Here is an 18,964-nt window from a genome sequence, read left to right on the forward strand (position 1 = left end):
AAAGGGTTCCGAAGGCCCTCCCTTTTTCAAGCTTTTGTTTCTGCCTGAGTTTTGATAAAATATTCCCAAGATCTCCATGGTGGACAATAAAAAATAAAGAATAAAAAATGGCAGACCAATGGAGTCTCGGGTTTCAGAGTAGGGACGTCGCAAGAAGAAATGGTACAGCCAATTGCGTGCAGGGACTCAATTCAACGTGGAAGAGTGAGCTCTCCGTAAGCGTATACTTCCGCGTGCACTGGGCATTCTGAATACCAAGTGCGGAGAGGTATGTTTTTGCTGTGATACGGCTCTATATATCCACAAGCAGGACCACCTTTTTCTGAAAGATAACCTGCTCCTTTCGTTGGTACTGTTCCCAGTTAGTGATGTTGCCTGTTTTTGTTGTGAACCTGTAAAGCGAAAGACACAAGTCGGCTGTGTTTTTGCATTCCTTAATTTAATTTTATTTCTTCAGTTAATTTCCTTTCAGTTTGGTAGCCAATTCGTTTTCTGTTACGGACGCATTTGTGTGCTTTGGCCGTTTCCAAATATTAAATATTTCACCAAATCAACCCTGTTTTTTTATTTATTGCTTTGCTAGTTTTACGTTTAATTCTGATAAAGCGAGATTTCTTTTTAATCTTGCTTTATTGTTTTGCTTTTGTTGAAAGAGTCTAATTTGGTTTACGCTAAGGACGTCTAACTTTCATTAAAGACGGTAAGGGATTTTAAGTTTCTACTTAAAAGCAAGTGAACTGTTGTGATGCTGTTCGGAAAATAGCCTCGGGGGTTTATAATTCTGATACAACATCAGTGGTACTAATGTCTTTCATTTGACAAAATGGCCATATCTCATTATCAGGCTGATCAGTTGGTAACATTATTCGATAGGTTTGCTGGTTCAAATAAAATTCTGTAGGCTATCTTAGAGCAGCACTCGCATGTACTTGTACAGCTGTTATCCATTAACCTGTAGAAAATAAACTGCTAATTATTTGTGTTGCTTAACAATTTAGCTGGAGTATATAACCTATTGGCGCTGTTTGCGAGCATTTGTGCACACTTGAACACAGGAAAAGAAGGATGTCGTCCTAGATTTATAGCATTGCATCTTGATACTTAGGAAATCAGTTCTAGATACGATTGATCACTAATGCGAAAGGCACTGGCGACCGTGTCGTTCTGTCGCCAGTGACACGTCCAATATGAAATGTTGAAATCTGTCGTTTCTTTTCGTCGTTTAATGTTTTTAGAAACCAACTTTGACTCCAACCTTTTCTGGGAGCCGTCAGTGCAAAGTTGATGCCTAAAAACAGGGAAAGTACGCGCGCAGCATCTCTAACAGGTAGCTATAGCTACAGCTACAGCATACCGCAAGATAATAAATCACCGATGCTGGTAGCGCTGGATTCGTTACCGCGGAGCAACGTGCGCCTCTCCCCTCATCTCGATTGTTTGAGGTGGAATAAATTGGTCTGCGTGTTAAATTAACAATCGGTCTATGCGGTAGAACTCTTGTAAACCGAGGTTTTATACATTTTCGTCATTATTAGCGTAACATTTGGACTACAGATGAAAGAAAACACGACGAAGGAAGGACGCTTGCCTGCCTGTTTTGTGAAAGGCGATTCAAGGGGGAATGGCACATTCATACATCTTTAAAAATCCAGCATACAACATCAAGTCCTTATTTTAAGGTTTTCCTTCCATCCGCATTTATGTATCATTTCACGCAAGCTTGTGCTCTACCATAGGACGGGCCTGAGGCCAGTGTTGTTATAACCCCTTGTATTTTTCCCCTAAACTTTTATATGCCTTTTTGCTGTATGGAATACACCTCAGTGTTGCAGCAATGTAGGGCCTTGCATCCACATGATCCTAAAATGGATTTATAGTCCTGTGGGTGTTGCCTTTTAAAATGGACTGTAGTCATACTGTATAGGTTTGGAATGCAGGACAAGAGTGGCTTTGTCTGCGTGAAACAAATCAAACTTTTGATTGTTTGGTTCCGCCTTCACACCCAAAAGGCCTTTACTGGATGTCACCCGCATCCCAGTTAGTCTAAGAACACTGGCACTTTATTAGTTAACCTGTAGATAAATGAAGCACAATGGTATACAGCCTCTACCTGAGAATTTGGTCTCTGCTCAGTATGAGACCGTAAACTGGTAGGCATGGGGTACAGATACAGGACCATTAATTTTGGCAGTACCCCAGTGCTGTATCTGTTCATATTTAGGAAGTAAACTGACAGTCTGTGAAGAAGAAATCTGTGACAGTGATGGACAGCTGGATAATTTGTTCGAGGGAGCACATGACTGAACCACGCTGCTTGCATGGCCCCATCCTCATGTTCACAGCCATTAGCACGTTAGCATGCAGACCATTGTGCTAAATCATCTGCTGCTAACAGTAATGTTTAAAAAAACTGCTGCGCTGTATTTCTAAACAGAGTTAGCTGTGGTGGGTAGGTGTATTTAGCAATTGCATTGACTACCTGGTGCTTGATTTAGAAAACTCAAACTGCAGCTTGAGTGAGCTAGCTTCATAGTTAGGCCATTTTGCCTTGTCATTGAGTTGTGCCACGCATCAGCTAGCACGTTAGCAGGCGGTCTCTTAGCTAGGCTTGCGCTGGTAAAACGCCATTAGCACGTTTGTCGTTATCTCTCCGTCTTGCTTTTGTGCCCTGCAGTTTGTTAGCTTAGCATGCTCGCTACAATGCCGCTACTTAACTGCCTCTTAACTGCCTTGACTTCAGCACTTTATGAGCTTGCACAACACAGACTGATCTGTGACCTTTACTAACGGTGACAAAGTGCTCGGCAGCTAGCCGGCTAGTTCACTTTCACTGATGCTACCCCGTGAAAGGACTGCATGTAAGCATTATCCACTTGGGAACCAGTTTCAATCCTCAGGTCACATTGTGGACGGTGTCTCGCTAGTTATATAGATACTGGAAATAAAGTGGGTGGGGCAAACGACAGTTGAAGTGCCACCAGTGTAACTTGCTAGCTGACACTCTCAATGGATGGGCTTCCCACAAAAGTTAATCTCTCCATCAGAATCTTGCGCACTGGACCTTTTTGGCCCACATTGCATATCTTATATTATAGCAGTATCATGTATTGAGGTTAACTGGATGTGTGTTCAAAAGCAGTGGTGCGGATGGAGGAATACCAAAAGAATTCCAAAGAGCAGATCTTGATGCACTGTGCATCTTTAGTTTGACTCACCCTGTTTATGGTGGGCCTTGAATGCATTTCACAAATCAGTGTGTGAAGGATTTTTGGAGTCTATAAAATCTTGTCTCAAAGGACCATTTCTAGGTCGGATTCCTGAAAAGGATTTTGATAAATCACAACCTGTCCTTTAGGACTCAGATTTGAAGCAGGTTTATTTTGTAAATCATCTTTTTGCAGAAAGTATACCTTTTTTAGGGAAGCATACCCATATAATGTATATTTCCATAAGTGATGAAGCAAGTAACCACACCCCAAACACACACACACAAGCACACCTACACACACACACACACACACACACACCTGCACACATACACACAGACACACACCCACGCACAAGCACACGCAGACATACACACACACGTGCACACCATTCCAAACTTTCTTGGTCATCATGCAACCAATGGAAGGTACGAGTACTAATATTAATTCACTCAGTAAACAGGGAAGAGGAGTTGTCTGTCCTATGATGCAGGCGCGGGGGCAGAAACTCTTAATTATTTAATTAGCCCCGCCCCTTTGCATGATCTGACAGCTTCGGCTTCTGCCTTCCCGATCATCTCAGCTCAGGAAAGACTGCTGAAGGGTTGGTTCTCGCGTCTCCGTATGAAATATTCTCCACGGCGACCCGTTCTCCGAGGGCACCGCCCGGCCGGTGCTCGCCCGCTAATTAGCTAATTGCGTCGGGGGGGGGGGGGTAAACTGGCAGCGAGGCAAACTTCGACGCGCGCCGGGGCTGATGGGAATCGAGCCCGGCAGGCCCCCCCTGCCCCTGCTCCGGGTAATGGAATATGACAAAGACAAACGGAGCGTGCCGTCTGGAGCTCGAGCGAGGCCGCGCGGTCTGGGGGGCGCACGGGTCCGTCTGAAAACAAAGGGATGCTTCAAGGTAGCGCCTTCCCCCCTCTCTTTCTCCCCCTCCTCCCGTCCCCCCCATACTTCTGTTGTGGAGACCCTGAATGCTCTGTGCTGAAAACCCTCTCCCCAGTGCCCCCCACCCCCCCCCCCTCCACCTGCCTTCATAAGGCTGTTTATTATAAAAGTCATTTTTGAAAGTGGGTCGGCCGAGTCTCGGAAGGACGGCAGTTTAGGAAACTGTTTTAGCATAAGCGTCGCTAACAGCCCGGGTGTCACAGCGCCGTTTTCCCAGAAGGAAGATAAAGAACTAAAAAATAAAATAATTAAATGAAGCCCTGCCCTTAAAAGCCAGCGTACCCTGCTTCTGTCAGGGCTGGTCAGACATACTCCAGCCAGCAGACAAAAAAAGTACTTTCTGTGGGCCTGCAGTCACCCCTGCCCCCGCCCCCCCCCCCCCTCCAAACTACCATGGGAAATCTCCCAAACCTGAATTAGAATGTGTGTGTTTAGCGCGCTAAGTCACTCTGAGTAGACCTCCAGGGTGTTTTTTTTTTTTCCCCCCCTGCATATTTTGGCTAAATTGGAGCTCTCTTGAGAGCTGTGAGAGCGAGCATTTAGGCCAGAGGATGAGCGCTCGAGGAGATCTTCACCGGCATCTGGTGCCAGTTCTGATGGCTTGAGGCTTGTGAGAACTTCAGACCCTCAGAGGTGCAAACTAAACAGTCAACCGAACGGGTTAAGAAACCAGATGTAGCGTAGAAGACTTCTATAAAGCTAAGTATTACGGATATAAAAAGGCTAGCAGGAAAAAATGAGTCACACCTTCCATTGATACAAACTAGTGCTATCAAAATAACACAAGGTGCACCTCTAAGCGTTTAGGCAAATAATAGAGTGTGGGAATTTCAACAGCGTTTGTTGTAAAAGAAGGACTTGAATGAAATGAAACTGCATGCACAATAGATTGCAGGGCGCTGAAAAGGAGGTGTATCGTTTGAAAAGAAATGTAGAATAAAGGTCATAAAAATGTTCATATGAGGTCCTGGTCCTGTTGACCACTCCTTCTGTTATTGGGTATTAGCTTATTCCGAGGTTTATAGCTACAAAGAGAAAGGAGCCGGTTCAAAGTAAAGTAACGTGAGTAATTATTTAGTTTTAAAAATGTGAATTCTGAGATCAGGTACAAAAACGTAATCTTCCATTTCTGACATGATATGCACTAGTAGATGATCTACTGTAGGTTTACATATGTAGATAAAGCTGAAGGCTAATCAACCTTCTTTTCTTCTGAATGGCACATTAGCTGTGTGCAAAGATTGCTTTAAAATTATCTGATATAAATTGCTGACCTGCTCTCCCTGCACTGAAGTATGCCCTCTTGTGGTGGGGACAGGCACTGCTTACGTCTTTCAGCCTATAAGAGTGAAAAGCCATGATTTCTTAACAGCACTGAGTGAGACGGGTTCAAATCCCTGCAAATCTGTGCACTGCGATTTCCTCAGAATAACAGTGAAAATTGTTAACTGCACAGTGTGGCTGAATATTTTCAGCTCTGACATAAAATACCATTAAAACGCACATTTTTATCCAACTGTGTGGTAGTTTAATGTGTAGGCCTATTTTATCAATGTCGCCTCATATCGCTGAAAATGGTGGATGTCGTCTGTGCGCTGAATTTGCGCCCGGCCGCTAAAAGAGGTTCGTTGAGCGATGCTTCGCGTGCCGACGCCCGTCTTCATGTGCCGACGCCCCTCGTTCAGCCGCGTGCACCGAGGACCCTGCAGGCCCGTGGCGAGGCCTATTTCAGGACCTTAGCACCTAGGTTCATGTAGCGCCTTTCCTTACACAGGATTAGATACCATGGTGCTCAGTAATGTGACCATTATTGTCCCAGGACATCCATTGCACCTGTTTTGGAAGTCGGTCAGCGACGAGACCTCTCACTTAATTCTCAGAAGCCGCAGTGGCGTGGCTACCGGGTGCAGCCGGGCAGAAAGATCGGAGGCGAGACACGGCGTTTGGGGAACCGTACTGACGGTACGGAACACAAGATCTGGGCTGTATTAAACAGGAAGTGCTGTCAGTACGATCAAAATGATTTGTGCATTTCCATCAGAATTTTACCTTTTAAGACAAGCAGGCCCGTGAAATATTGGTCAGTTTGCTGAGGGTAATGATATTTTTATACGCAGTTTAAAACTTTGACTACAGCAGTGTTTTTCGATGAATAAATGATTATTTGCTAAAAATAGTGAGATAAACATCCATTTATATTAAAAGTCCCTCTTCTCCAAATGTCAAAAAATGGCACCTGCATTTTCATTGCGACTGTTAAAGGATTTGTCCACCTGTTTATGCAATCGGTGGCGTATTTCTTTATTTAAAATAACACCCTTCCTCGACAGTATTATATTTGTGGCGTGCGGTTCACAAATTGACCATCAAAGTTAAATTGCATTTCAAAACCCACAGGTTTCAATATTTAACGAGTAATTAATGCGATTGTGTTTTGAAGAATCCCGCTATGCTTCGCAGTGGGAAATGAAACAGCGCTCGGGTCTTCATTTCTCCGTTTCATTACGAGGCGTTTTAGTCGGAGTGAAATTACCCACGTGCCACACTGGGCGGAGCACACAGGCGTTCGGATCAGTAAGACTCCCTTCGCCGAGTCTCTCTGGCCTTTCACTTAATGAGTACAAACTGGATTATCTCAGAAAAGATGCTTTTAGTGTGCGTGCACACACACACCCACACACACGCACACACACGTGCACGTGAGCACACACACCCATGCAAGCACAAACACACACACACACACACATATGCACGCAAACACACTCACCCGCACACATGCACGGATGCATGTACGTACACACACACACACTCACATGCACACATACGATACATGACCTCTATTGTTTGCATTCACTGGTGATACCGAGGTAGATCACACTGCTGTAAAACATTCACACAGGTTTTCTGCATTATGTTTATTTATTTATTTTTTTTTACTTCTGTATACTGAGTATGTTAAGCTGAAGGTAATGTTAGACTGAGATAATCTTCTCTGGGGACAGACTGCTGTGGACCAATTTAAACGGCATGTACAGTAACTCAGTTTTAATTCTCTACTCGCATATAGTGGAAACATGTACCAGCAAAACAAACAAGAAAAGGAAGTTCAATAATGTCTCATTAGGAAAAGAGAAGATGAAAATCAGGCAATGTTATCTACCTTGGTATCACCAGGGAATGCAAACAAGAGTGGGGCTGCCCAGCCCTGTTCCTGGAGATCTGCAGTCCTGCAGGTTTTCAAATGGTAAATGGACTGCATTTATATAGCGCTTTTATCCAAAGCGCTTTACAATTGATGCCTCTCATTCGCCAGAGCAGTTAGGGGTTAGGTGTCTTGCTCAAGGACACTTCGACACGCCCAGAGCGGGGTTTGAACCGGCAACCCTCCGACTGCCAGACAATCGGTCTTACCTCCTGAGCTATGTCGCCCAAGCCTAACTCCACTCCAAGCCTATTTCACTCCAAGCCTAACAAAGCACACCTCATTCACCGGCTAGAGCAGGGCTGCTCAACCCTGTTCTTGGAGATCCCCCATCCCGTAGGTTTTCACTCCAACCCTAACAAAGCGCTTCTACTTCTCGAGGAATTGGCGTTGTGGCGAGGAACTGGCCAATCTGCGTTGTGTTGAATTTATTAACATTATACAGAAGCCGGTTCAGTCACGCAATTTAAAATTAATTCAATTATATCCACACAGTCATCACATGGGGTAATTATGATTTTCCATAATGAAGGAATAAAGATACAGGCATATTTCCCATAAAAATTAGCACTCGGACGTGAAAAAACCACAGACATGAATAAGTGTAGGATTAAAACTCACGCAGCCATACTGTTTAAAACAGATTCCTCTAGCATGCCACACACCCATTCCTCAGGCACCCTATTAATTTGCTCTGAAGATCATTATGGGCTTCTGCAAGCTGGGCAATGGGTTTATTTTGTTATTGCTGCTTTCCAGTTGCCAAGGGCCGGATCACTCAGTTCAGCTGCCAACTGGAAGCAGTAGAAGGATATGACTCACTGACTGTGCATCAAGCCATGCCCCCTGCTGGCCATTGCTAGAAGAGCACTTTGGTGACCCTGCAGTTGGCCAACAGGAATTAAGTACAAAATTAGCAGGGCCAGACCGGGACAGAACGCAGAGGCACACGGGGCTATAAAAATCAAATCACATATTTTTACAAAAAAATGTTTTTGTTTTTTTTAAATTCTTTTTAAAAAATATTCTTTTCTCCCCAAATTTGGAATGCCTAATCTTCATCACATGCACCTCTGGTTGCTGCCGTCAGACCAGAAGGGTCCACACTACATTGTCCGTCCGCCAAAATGCACGCAGCTGTCTGACTCCTCTCCGCTTCGCCACCAACCAGAATTTACGGCACCGCTGGACTCTGAGTACATGTTCTCCGATGGCCAGAGGGGGCGCTGTTCCTTCCTTTTTCAGCCAGGTGCAGGAGCAGAACAGAGCACATAGCTGCTCTATGCGTATCCATCTTTTTAACCGGTACCATGCAGAATATTCTTTTAGAATAACTGTGATATTACAAATCAAAATTCTCAAAAATACACATGGAATATTTAGCTTATTTTTATACCTGAATGTGAAAGCAGACAAGGGGGTTTATTATTGGAATATTTAATCTTGGGCGCCTCAGAATCTAGAAATTGACAAATTTATTTGATTTGCAAGTTTCTGAATGTTCCCTGGCAGTGGCTCACCAGGACGCAGAGCTTCGGAGAGCAATTTGTTGAATCGCTGCTCTGCTACACAGTGCTTTTCAACTTCTGATTAATTAGCATCTTTTTGTAGACCACTTTACTGAGTCTGAAAGCCTCTATATTTGTCCTGTCATTGGACAGCCAAGTGGAAAGAAGTGACACCGCATCTGACATCATCATTTTTTTTTTTTTTTTTTAAATCCCTTTTGCTACTGACAAAAGCCCTGAGTGGTCGTGAGACGTGCTAATGCTTTAGTGGTTCCTGCCTGGGAGGGTTTGGCCTTGAGGGTCTTTTTTTTTGTTGGTGTGAATCAGAGTAGCGTTTTCCCTTCCCAGAGTTCAAGAGTTCATCGCAGTTTCGCAGCCAGCTGTAATCCATCCTCAATCAGAGCCCGCTAACGCGGCGGTGTTCAGATAGCCGCGCCAGGTCTAGATTTATATTCCTTTCGCTTGTTCTACCTGTTCTTTTAAGACCTTTCGAGTTGGCATGGAGATCTCCCTGCGGGGAATTCGACCCGTTTTCTCTCTGCGCGGAAAATTAAGTAGCAGAACAGCTTTACTCGTGTCTCTTTATTAGTTTTCTTTGTTCCCTCTGCTCGCTGTGTGGGAGTTTTGAGCAATCAACATGTATAGACTTTCAATAGTGAAAATCAGATCCTGAAGTCTATGTGCTGTACCTTTATACTGATGTTCTGCATGCTCGCCCCCTCACGTATCGCTGGAATTCTGCCACTTCTCTGTATGACAGGCACTGTGAATTTAACCCTGAAAGTCTCCCGCAGAACTTTAGAATGACTGCCTTATTTGAAAAAGAACATTTGCAGTGGTGAGGGGTAGTTTATAAAAAAAATTAATGTAGGGAATTTGTGGGCATTTTAAATCCGTTTTTACACTTAATTTGATTTGGTTTCTCCTTTATTATCAGAATATCACCTTCACTTTCCTCGTTACCTGTCACCTTGGCGGTTGTTAAATGGAATAAGGAAGCAGGGGCGGTTGCTCCGGTGGAAATTTCAGCAGTAATTCTATTTAGGAGCGCAGGAAGGGCTGAGAAGGATGTTTTGCTTCCGTTGGTGCCGCTAATGCAGTTCAGACTGAACAAGGTGCACATGTGATGATGCAAGGGTGTAACACGACTGGAGGACGCTGTTGATTTCAGTTCAGCTGAACGTATTGTTTATCCGCGGTAGGCTGTCCGTAGCTACAGCACAGCAGGTTTCGAAGTGATGCAGCATTCTACTGTATTACAAGCCGTATTACAAGCGTCATACACGCTGTGGATTTAAGAAACCTTTTTTTTTTTTTTTTGCACTGCTACTGCTGTCATTGTGAGGTTGCGATTGTAGCTGTCCTATCAGTTCAGGGCTGGGCATTCAGAGCGGCCATTTTGTCTGAGTCAATCAGTCTCTGGTCATTCCAAATCAGGGATAAAAAGGGGGAAAAGCATGAAAAGGAATGATTGGAGTGAAGACGAGAAGCCGTTCCAGGTCCTCAGGACTAGGGGTACCCCACTCCAAACCTGGACTAAAACAGCAGGGTACCCCACCCCAAACTCAGACTAAAACAGCTGGGGTACCCCACCCCACACCCGGATTAAGACAGCAGACTCAGGTGAAGCAAGGTCTGAAACACAGTCAGGCTTTACCTCACTTTCCCCACAGAGTAGGGGTACTCAGATCTGGCCCTGAAGGCCTGCAGTACAGTCGGGTTTCATTCTTCCCCTCTAATCAGGACTGGTTAAATCCTGGGACAGCAGGTGAGCTAAACCTCTGGCCAATCAGCAGCGTTAATTGATCAATTAAAACTTCAAAAGAAAGGTCACACACCCTTTGCTCCAATACAGTTTTTTAATTGCCAACATTTCGCATTTCGGGAGCCAAAACGTCCGTTTGCGATTAAAAAACTGCGTTGGAGGGAAGAGTGTGCGATATTTTTTTTTGAAGTTTTACTTTCAAGTCCCTTGCAAGGTCAGCATGCTTGCCAAACAAGGTGTGTGTTTTTCTTTTTCCACTTTGGATTAATCGACCGGTTCCCTATCGGGCAGACAAGAAAAGCAGCAGTACTGCAGCAGGCCTCCGGGGGGCAGACCTGAGCATCCCCGCCATCGACCTCCATCTCTGCACTAAATGAACCGCGTGGCGACGCAGGAGACTCACGCCGTCGTGTAAGGGGCGGAGGATGGGGGGGGCGGCTGGGGGCCAGCTGGGGGCGGCTGCGGGTTCGAACGTAGCAGCCAGTGCAGAGAGCCGCAGAGAGCTGATGTGCTTTAGTGAGTCTTAAAAGGGGACCTCGCTCTGTGGGATGAAACGTAGGTAGACCGTCTCCGCAGCCGATGAAACGGCTCGTACCCTTAACCCGAGGTTGCCCTCCCGTTTCTGAAACGCGTGTGTGTAACCGGGGAAACGAGGCGCTGTGGAACCACCGGCGGCGGGCCGGAGGCAGCCGCGGAAACCCAAATAATTTACCGGGCCAGAGGTGCAGAGAGACCTGCCAAGATTCCCCGCGCCAGTCTCTGTGTGCTTGGATAAAATGCTGGATCCTGTTCACAGTAGGGGAAGTGGGCCAGTGCGTGTTGCTTCCAGAGTCGTTTTGCGAATAGGAAATGGGGTGTACTCTTGAGTTTACAAAAATATTGTATATAGGCGCTGGCTTTAAAATGATTTCTACAAGTGCGTGTGAGTGTGTTTGTGTTTGGGCGTTACCCTGAGATGTATAAATGCCTGAGGACTTCAGATTACAACTTGCGTACTGAACAGCCCAAAGTTTGCCAAACCAGAGCAATCGCTCTGTACGGATCAGCATAAATGGGCAGCTCCATAAAATTGGCCAAATATAAGAACATAAGAAATGTACACATACATAATATTTTGTGAAATGTCATTTATGGTATTGTTAAGTGGCAATAATTGCGTAAATTTCTCTGGCATAGTTTTCAATAAAACTCCAAAATAGATTTTCCACTGAAAAAGTCTACAGCACTGGACGGGTTCCATGCGTTTTTAAAGGAATGTAACCTCTGACCTCCTCCCCCTGTGGTCATCTGTGCATAGCAACGCAGGCTGCTTGTGCAGAATCAGATGTGAAATCTTGCATGATAAAATGTACGGGTATCAAAAACAAATAGCATACATTCTCCCACGTATGAACAGGATTTTGGAAATAATCATAAAGTTCAGGGAATTTTATGAACATCTTGCTAATTCTGTTTTAATTTTTCAGTCGAGGTTTGTCAACCTCTTGAAAGCACTCATAAGGCACTTCTCAGATTAACAAACCCTTATGGACTTGGAATATACTGTAAAATACACTGAAATAAATAGAAAATCTGTATATCACAACACTGAATAACATATTGGCAAATGTACTAATCATGGCCACTCAAAGATGTAATAATATATTACACTTCAGTGAAATATATGTATTATATTTTTCACCGAGGTATATTTATAACATCACACTTCCATAAGGGTAGTTTGGTAGTGGAAAAGCTTGTTGCTATAAAGATTTGGCAGCTCTGAAAGTGTGGAAAGATTCCCGCTGAGAGACCAGCGTGTGCTTCTCACCTCTCCGCCCCCCCCCCGAACAGGGCGCTGGCCCGTGGATAAGCCCGGGGGCCGCGTTCTGAAGACCAGGAAGTGTCCTAAATTAACGCCGCTCAGCCGCAAAAAGCGGCACTTACCGCGAGCGATTTAGTCGGCTGGCTGTACCGGCCATTTTGATGCTTCCTTTAACGTTCGGCCAGATTTGGACCAAACCGTTTAGCACGCTAGCTGTGTGCGCGGAGGTCACAGGCCACAGTGACTCAGCAAAACAAAACAGAAAAACTCAAAGGCGGAAAAGCCTTTCATTAGATGCTAATTGCATCGAGAACATAGCTAATATTGAGCGTGGCCTCGATGACAGAGGACCATGAGTCATTCTCAGTGGCTGCGTGCTCCAAATTAAGCACTTTAGTCATTTAAGGTCCCCGCCCAGGCTGAGGGTAGCAAGAGGGTGAGTAATATTCAGTTTAGATCAGTTAACATGCAAATGTTTTTGGGGAAAAAAGAAAAAGCCAAAGTTAGACCATGTTCAAGACTGTCAGTTCCAACGTCCATCTGTTATATTGAGCTAGCTACAGTAGCTAAGTATATTGGCACTCTTGCTACAAAGCTGGCTAATAGTGACATGCTATTCTGGTCGTACTCCTGAGGGTCTAAGATTAAAGCACGATTTAGCTGGCAGTGCAGGGCTGTCATTACCCTGCTACTTTATTTGTGGTGCCATTCAATGGAGGCCATTTCCTCGGGAAGTACGTCCAGGCTACAATCAATCCCCGCTGAAAACTGCAGTTGTCTGTAAAAAGATTTCTTTTTTTGTTTGTTTCAGTCCACTACACACACTCGCACACTCACACGCACGCACACACACACACGCGCGTGCGTGCACACACATTTCATTTCCACCCGTCAACCCAGGAAAAAAGATTGTCATGGACGTATTAAGCAGTCTACATTGCAATGATGACATCAGTGTCTTGTTCAATTTTACCAAAGACGCAAGATGGACAGTGATGATTTATTATCTGCTTCCCACTGCATGATGTTGTCAGGGCTTTTGTATTGTAATCACCCGGACACAAATCCTTAATGTGGGATTCTACTGGAGGCTCCCAGCTCCTGGTTACAGATTCAATATGTCACATTTTAGGATGGGAAATCAGGGCTTTCCAAAAATAAATGCATTCCTAGAGAAAAAAAGGATGAAACCAGGATTTTTCCATTTCAAATTTAGTCTGAAATTTCAACTCTTCCTTGCATGACACCGTTAAGCCACGCGTTTTAAAATTAGTTTGCCTCCACAATACTTGGCTCCTGTGATGTCGCACAAATGTCACAGGAGCTTGTGGGAACAATGCTAGCAGCTGCTGCTGAAAAAACAAAGCCGTTTTTTTTTTTTTTTTTTGGCGGTTGGCTCTTCGAGGGGAATGCGCGGACGCTCGCTAGCCGTGTGTAATAATATTAAAAAGTCCTCCAGCAACAACCAGGGAAATAAGGGCGACCTGGAACCGAGACAGACCCCAAAAAAAAAAAAAAAAAAAAAAAAAAAAACAGAAGTGAGAATAATGCATTCGCACCCAGCGCCCACAAAATCACTTGCGAAAAAATCCTGTAGCAGTTGGCCGCTGCGGGCCCGTTTTCATTTCAAGGCTGCTGCAAAGTGTTACTGCCTCAGGTCAGCCATTTAAAGCAGGGGTTGGGTCCGAAATGGCATCTTTCCCTGCGCGCAGCTATTTCTTAAAAAATAAGGTAATTGGTCAACCACTAACCCTCCGAGGATGTTCTGTTTCCTCAAGGAGAACTCGAAGAAAGAATAAGGTTATGCGGTACGTCGTACTCGATGATACCGGGCCTTGTTTGTTTATTATTGCCGGTATTGTGTTGTTTTATTATATTTTATTTAGTTGTGCATAATGTGAGAGAGGCTGTATCACAGTAAGCTAGCTGAAGCTGTACAGCATGCGGGTGCATTATGCTTCAGAATCGGTTTTACTAGGTACCTGTTTGTCTGTGTCTTGCTATGAATTGAGAATACCATACACTCAGTTCAGGGTATATTTCAGGCCTGTGGTTCCCAACCCTGTTCCTGGAGATCTACCATCCTTTTGGTCATCATTTCAACCCTAATTTGGCACACCTGATGTTCTTCAGTATAACAGTGGTGAAGTCTAGTTATGAGTCCACATCTTTGCTCATGCTAGTGTGCGGTCAGCTTTCCATGTACAACGGAAAACTTCCCCTTAGCAGCAGCAGGTCGTGAATATAAAAAAAAGACTGAAACGGACATGAGGGACGTTTATTTAAATTTACCTGTGCCCACTCCTGCGAGCAGTTAGCAGAGTCCATTTAAGGAATACGTGGTACGGAAGTACAGTGTTGTGCAGAGCATCTTCAAGGTAATTGGCAATTAGCAAAGTAAATTAGGTAATTAGTTTTAATTTTAGGTTAGATGCAGAAGGCAGGAAAAATGGACTGTTAGCAATGTGCTGCCATTTAATTTAATTAGATTTTTTTGGGCAGTGTGACAAGTCTGAGCTTTCATGTCTGAGCAAATCGCTAACCTCCTTACCTTAGCATTTGATAGCATGTCAGGTAATTGGCTAGACAAGGCCTTTAATGAACCCGTACAGCAGAAACACGCTACATGCTTGCTATACATGTGATATGAACACACTACTGAAGTACAGATCGACTCCATATGCATGAAGGTTAGCACAGAGAATGTGGTTAGATTAAAATGAAAAAAATATATATTAATTAATCCTTTAAATTCTGAGAAAGTTATTATTGGATAAGCAATTATTGGAAAGCTTCCTTTAAGTTGTTTCCCCTGTATAAATCACTAGTTAAGCCAAATATGACTTCCTGAACAATCCGGGGCCCTAGGCATGTAGTGTGAAAAAACAACTTTGAGTGGCAAAAGGTTTCATGGCTGCTCATGGGAATTGAAGTCCAGAGTGAATATCAAAGTACACAACAACCTCCAGCCATGGACTTCAGTACTGCACTGCTGCACATTGACCTTTTGAACTCTTCCCTGATTGGCCTCCTGGGCAGAGGGGAAGGGGGTACCACTCACTGGGCTTTTTGCATAAGATGACAAAAACCTGACACAGACGCTAAAGAGCTTTAAGCAAACTATTTTTTTTTTTTTTGCCGGTGATTATGCAACTGCCACTCTCTGCCGTGTGTATCTTTCACGTTAAGAGTCTCGTCCGTGTCTAGCCGTGACATTTGGCTGTGGAAGAAGATACAGTCTGGCGTTTATCACTTAATACCGTGTACTCAGGGGAGGACGTGTTAGGGGTGTTTGCTGAACGCGATTAATGCTCTGCGATCCGTTATGACCTAAGGATCTGGTTCTCTGCTCCTCATTCCCCCCCCCCCCGGAATTATGCGGCCCTTTTAACGTGTACTCTGACAGGCCAGCGGGATTATTTAAATCGCTCTGACATCAGGGCCTAGGGCTGTCGGGCGGGAGAGAACCCCAAAATCTCCGTCCCGGCACCTGCTGTACGCTTGGCACGCGCCCTAAAAAATGCCGCGGAACGTTCCGAGAACCGGGAGCCATCTCGGACGGCTTCCCACTCCCCCCTCCCCCCTCCCACCCCCTCAGCTGGTTCAGAAGAGGTCGGCTGGAAACGTGACCAACAGGAAGTGACATGAGCCCTGCGGGCTTTGGAGGGGGGGGGGGCCTGCAGCCTGGCTGTGTTCCTCTGCGTTGCGTGTGGTTGCAACTCCCACTTGTCATGGTCTGCAGTTCCTATCGCATTAACCACTCAGGGGGAGGCAGAATGCCTGTGTTTCAGTCTATTTTCACACACACACACACACACACACACACACACACACACATATATATATATGACCTTGACTGCAGGAGTGTCCTTACTATAGTATTCACATTCACACTTTCTCTTTTTTCTATGTTTAAGTGACACTGCCAGAGCTCTAATTTAGCTGCTTTACAGCGAGAGTTCAGTCTCTGTTTCAATGGTAGGCTTTTGATTGGCCCAGGCAGTTTTTCTTTATTTCATGTATTCAGTGAAATTTCTGATGGAACGCCAGCTTTACAAAGGCTGGCTTAGAGGCATTATGCCGTATGTGTAAGAAAGCAAGAAAATAAGTATCTTCAAGTATCTCCAAATTAGCTTGTACAGTTTTGTTGTGCCTACGGAGGCTGTAAGTGTGTACAATACTAGGTTGTTCTTTGAAAAATAAATTTACTTTTTAATCAGATTTTTAGTTGAAAATATTCTCTATGGCACATGTAACCTGAGACCACTGTGCACTGCAAGGACAGAAGTACAGTCTGAATATGAACACTGATTCATGATTGTAATTGTGAATAAATATTATAAATTAATCTGTTCAGATGTACAGCCTCTGGGAACATACCACTAGTGCACAAGCCGCTTTGGAGTACAAGCTGCTGCCAATAAGCAGTTCTGTCACAATTCTTAGTCAAACTGCCTCTGAGCTCACAGAGAACCATAACACCCGAAGTGTTCTGAAAGTCCCTTTGTGTTTAATCCACATCTGTATAAATAACACTATGCATTCATATTCCGAATAGGCATTGTTTCAGTCATTTAAATTTGTATCGGATGCAGGGAGTTTTCTTCATGGGGTGGCCAGGGGGGATCAGAGACTCAGTAAGGGGGCGGGGGGATTGCATACTATCACTAACAGTTATATTAGGTAATGATAATGTGTTATTTTAGGTAGAAAAATAGGGGTGGGACCTGGGGGTGGCCAATCCAATTTCAGGGGTCCCGTTTTCCCGGTTCCTTAACTCAACGACGCCGTACTTCTTAAAATCTGCATCTTTCACGGCGAAGCCGAGTTCTCTCCCACGGTGACGGCCGCCTGTAACCGTCAGATATTAAACTTCAGCTTCAAGGGCATTTGCTCCACTTTAATCTACGCTCACCCCCAGCACCGCGCGCCGGTGGGATTTTGGGCTGCTAAGCCTGGGGCGCATCGTGCCTTCCCTCATTTTCCGGGGCACGACTTCGGCACTGATCGGCAATTAGCGGCTCGGAGCCCGGGCCGCGTACCCACAGAGGCGGCGCGAGGTTTCGGTTTTTTTTTTTTTTTTTTTTTTTTCGCCCCCTAAGGCGATCGTCTGGAAAAAAAAAAAAAGTTTCTTCAGGAAAAGCTGAGTGCACACGCTTACGCGTAATTCGTTCCAGGAGCTCCTCCGTGTCAGCGTTCACCCCGTTACCCTCTATGGTATTTGCAGTCGCTAATATACTCTGTGGTACTCTCGCTTGCTTGAACTGCATTTGATATGATGGATATGGATTTTTTTTTTTCCCCCATGCAAGGTAATAGGATTCATCAGCTGGGCTGCATTCCAAAAGCCGGGAGGCGCCATGTCTGGGTCATTTAAAAATGTGAATTTACTGCATCGCATTTAGCATGAAGGGACCGCGGCACGTGGCTCTTAAAACAACAGACACTGCATATTCAACAGCTTATCGACGGCTGCCTGCCGCCATTTACAATAAGTGCAAATTTGTCAAGCTGCCAGTCTGTCGACGGAGTAATCTTCGTACGGTTCGGATCCCGACGCGCCCGAATCCGTAAACGCACGATTCCAAAATGGAGCCCGAGAGGCCGAGCGAAGGTGCGGAAGAAATAAGCCGCAGAAAAAAAATCCTTTTAGATTCACGGTGAATTAAAAGCGGTGCTTTTTCGGGGCCACTGAGATGTGCAGCATGGTTTATGGTGCCGTCCCGAGCACTGCGACCTGTTACAGCTCCGGGATCATGTAATCCTGTAAGCAGGCAGCTGACTGAAGGGAAATGGCTTATTGTATTTGCAATAAACCTGCCAAAAAAAAAAAACCCTGCCAAAAACCCAACCACTCAGGAGCTATTTGCACAGTACACAGGATGTATACAGACTCTGTAAGTTTGGTACGGTCATACGTTTTCTCTATTAAAATGATCCACTGCCCGTCCGTCCGCGCAAGATGATCGTCTTAGCAACCGTGAGGGCCGGCAGAATCTTCTGAGCCATTGACATTGACATTCATGCTCCGCTCCTTGTAAAATGCCAAGGAGTCTAACAGACTGGAAATGTAGATGACGGTGTAGTTTAGGTGACCTTTTCATTCTGCGGTACGGTTTCGCTCTGCAGTAAACTAAGGGTGTATCATCAGGTGTGCTGGATTAATGGGCGCTGAAATTTTATTATCCAAAACTGCAGCCCATTATTAACGTATACCTATATTTATTTATTTAGTAGGATCTGTTGCGTATCTGATGTGCGCAGCTGTTTATAAAATGTCTGAAATCTACAATTTATTTTCAGCTGTAAAATTATGATATTTATATGTGTTTGGTCATATATTGACGGTATTAAGATGCAGAATGTGTGGATCCCACAGACAGGAGTTAACTCAGACTGTGGAATAAAATTTAAAATGCAATGTTTAATGTACACAATTGCATTAACGGATAAATAATCACAGAGTAATATTATTAAAATGATACCTCACATCTAGTTATAATGAATGCTTATACTTCAGAAACAGCT

The 18,964-nt window shown here is 44.6% G+C and overlaps 1 protein-coding gene across 5 annotated transcripts in view; it reads left to right on the forward strand.

Moving 5' to 3' along the window:
* The first annotated feature begins 273 nt into the window (after positions 1 to 273).
* LOC135254453 (ELAV-like protein 2) overlaps positions 274 to 18,964 on the forward strand; it is a 39,334-nt gene continuing 20,643 nt past the window's right edge. For 2 of the 5 annotated variants that reach the window (XM_064334623.1, XM_064334624.1), the window contains exon 1: positions 274 to 700. The gene's annotated coding sequence lies outside the window, so the exon portion shown is untranslated. The remainder of the gene's footprint in view (positions 701 to 18,964) is intronic. The other 3 variants (XM_064334622.1, XM_064334625.1, XM_064334621.1) reach the window with 2 other exon arrangements.

The sequence above is a fragment of the Anguilla rostrata genome, chromosome 5 (assembly GCF_018555375.3).
Source record: "Anguilla rostrata isolate EN2019 chromosome 5, ASM1855537v3, whole genome shotgun sequence".
NCBI classification, from domain to species: domain Eukaryota; kingdom Metazoa; phylum Chordata; class Actinopteri; order Anguilliformes; family Anguillidae; genus Anguilla; species Anguilla rostrata.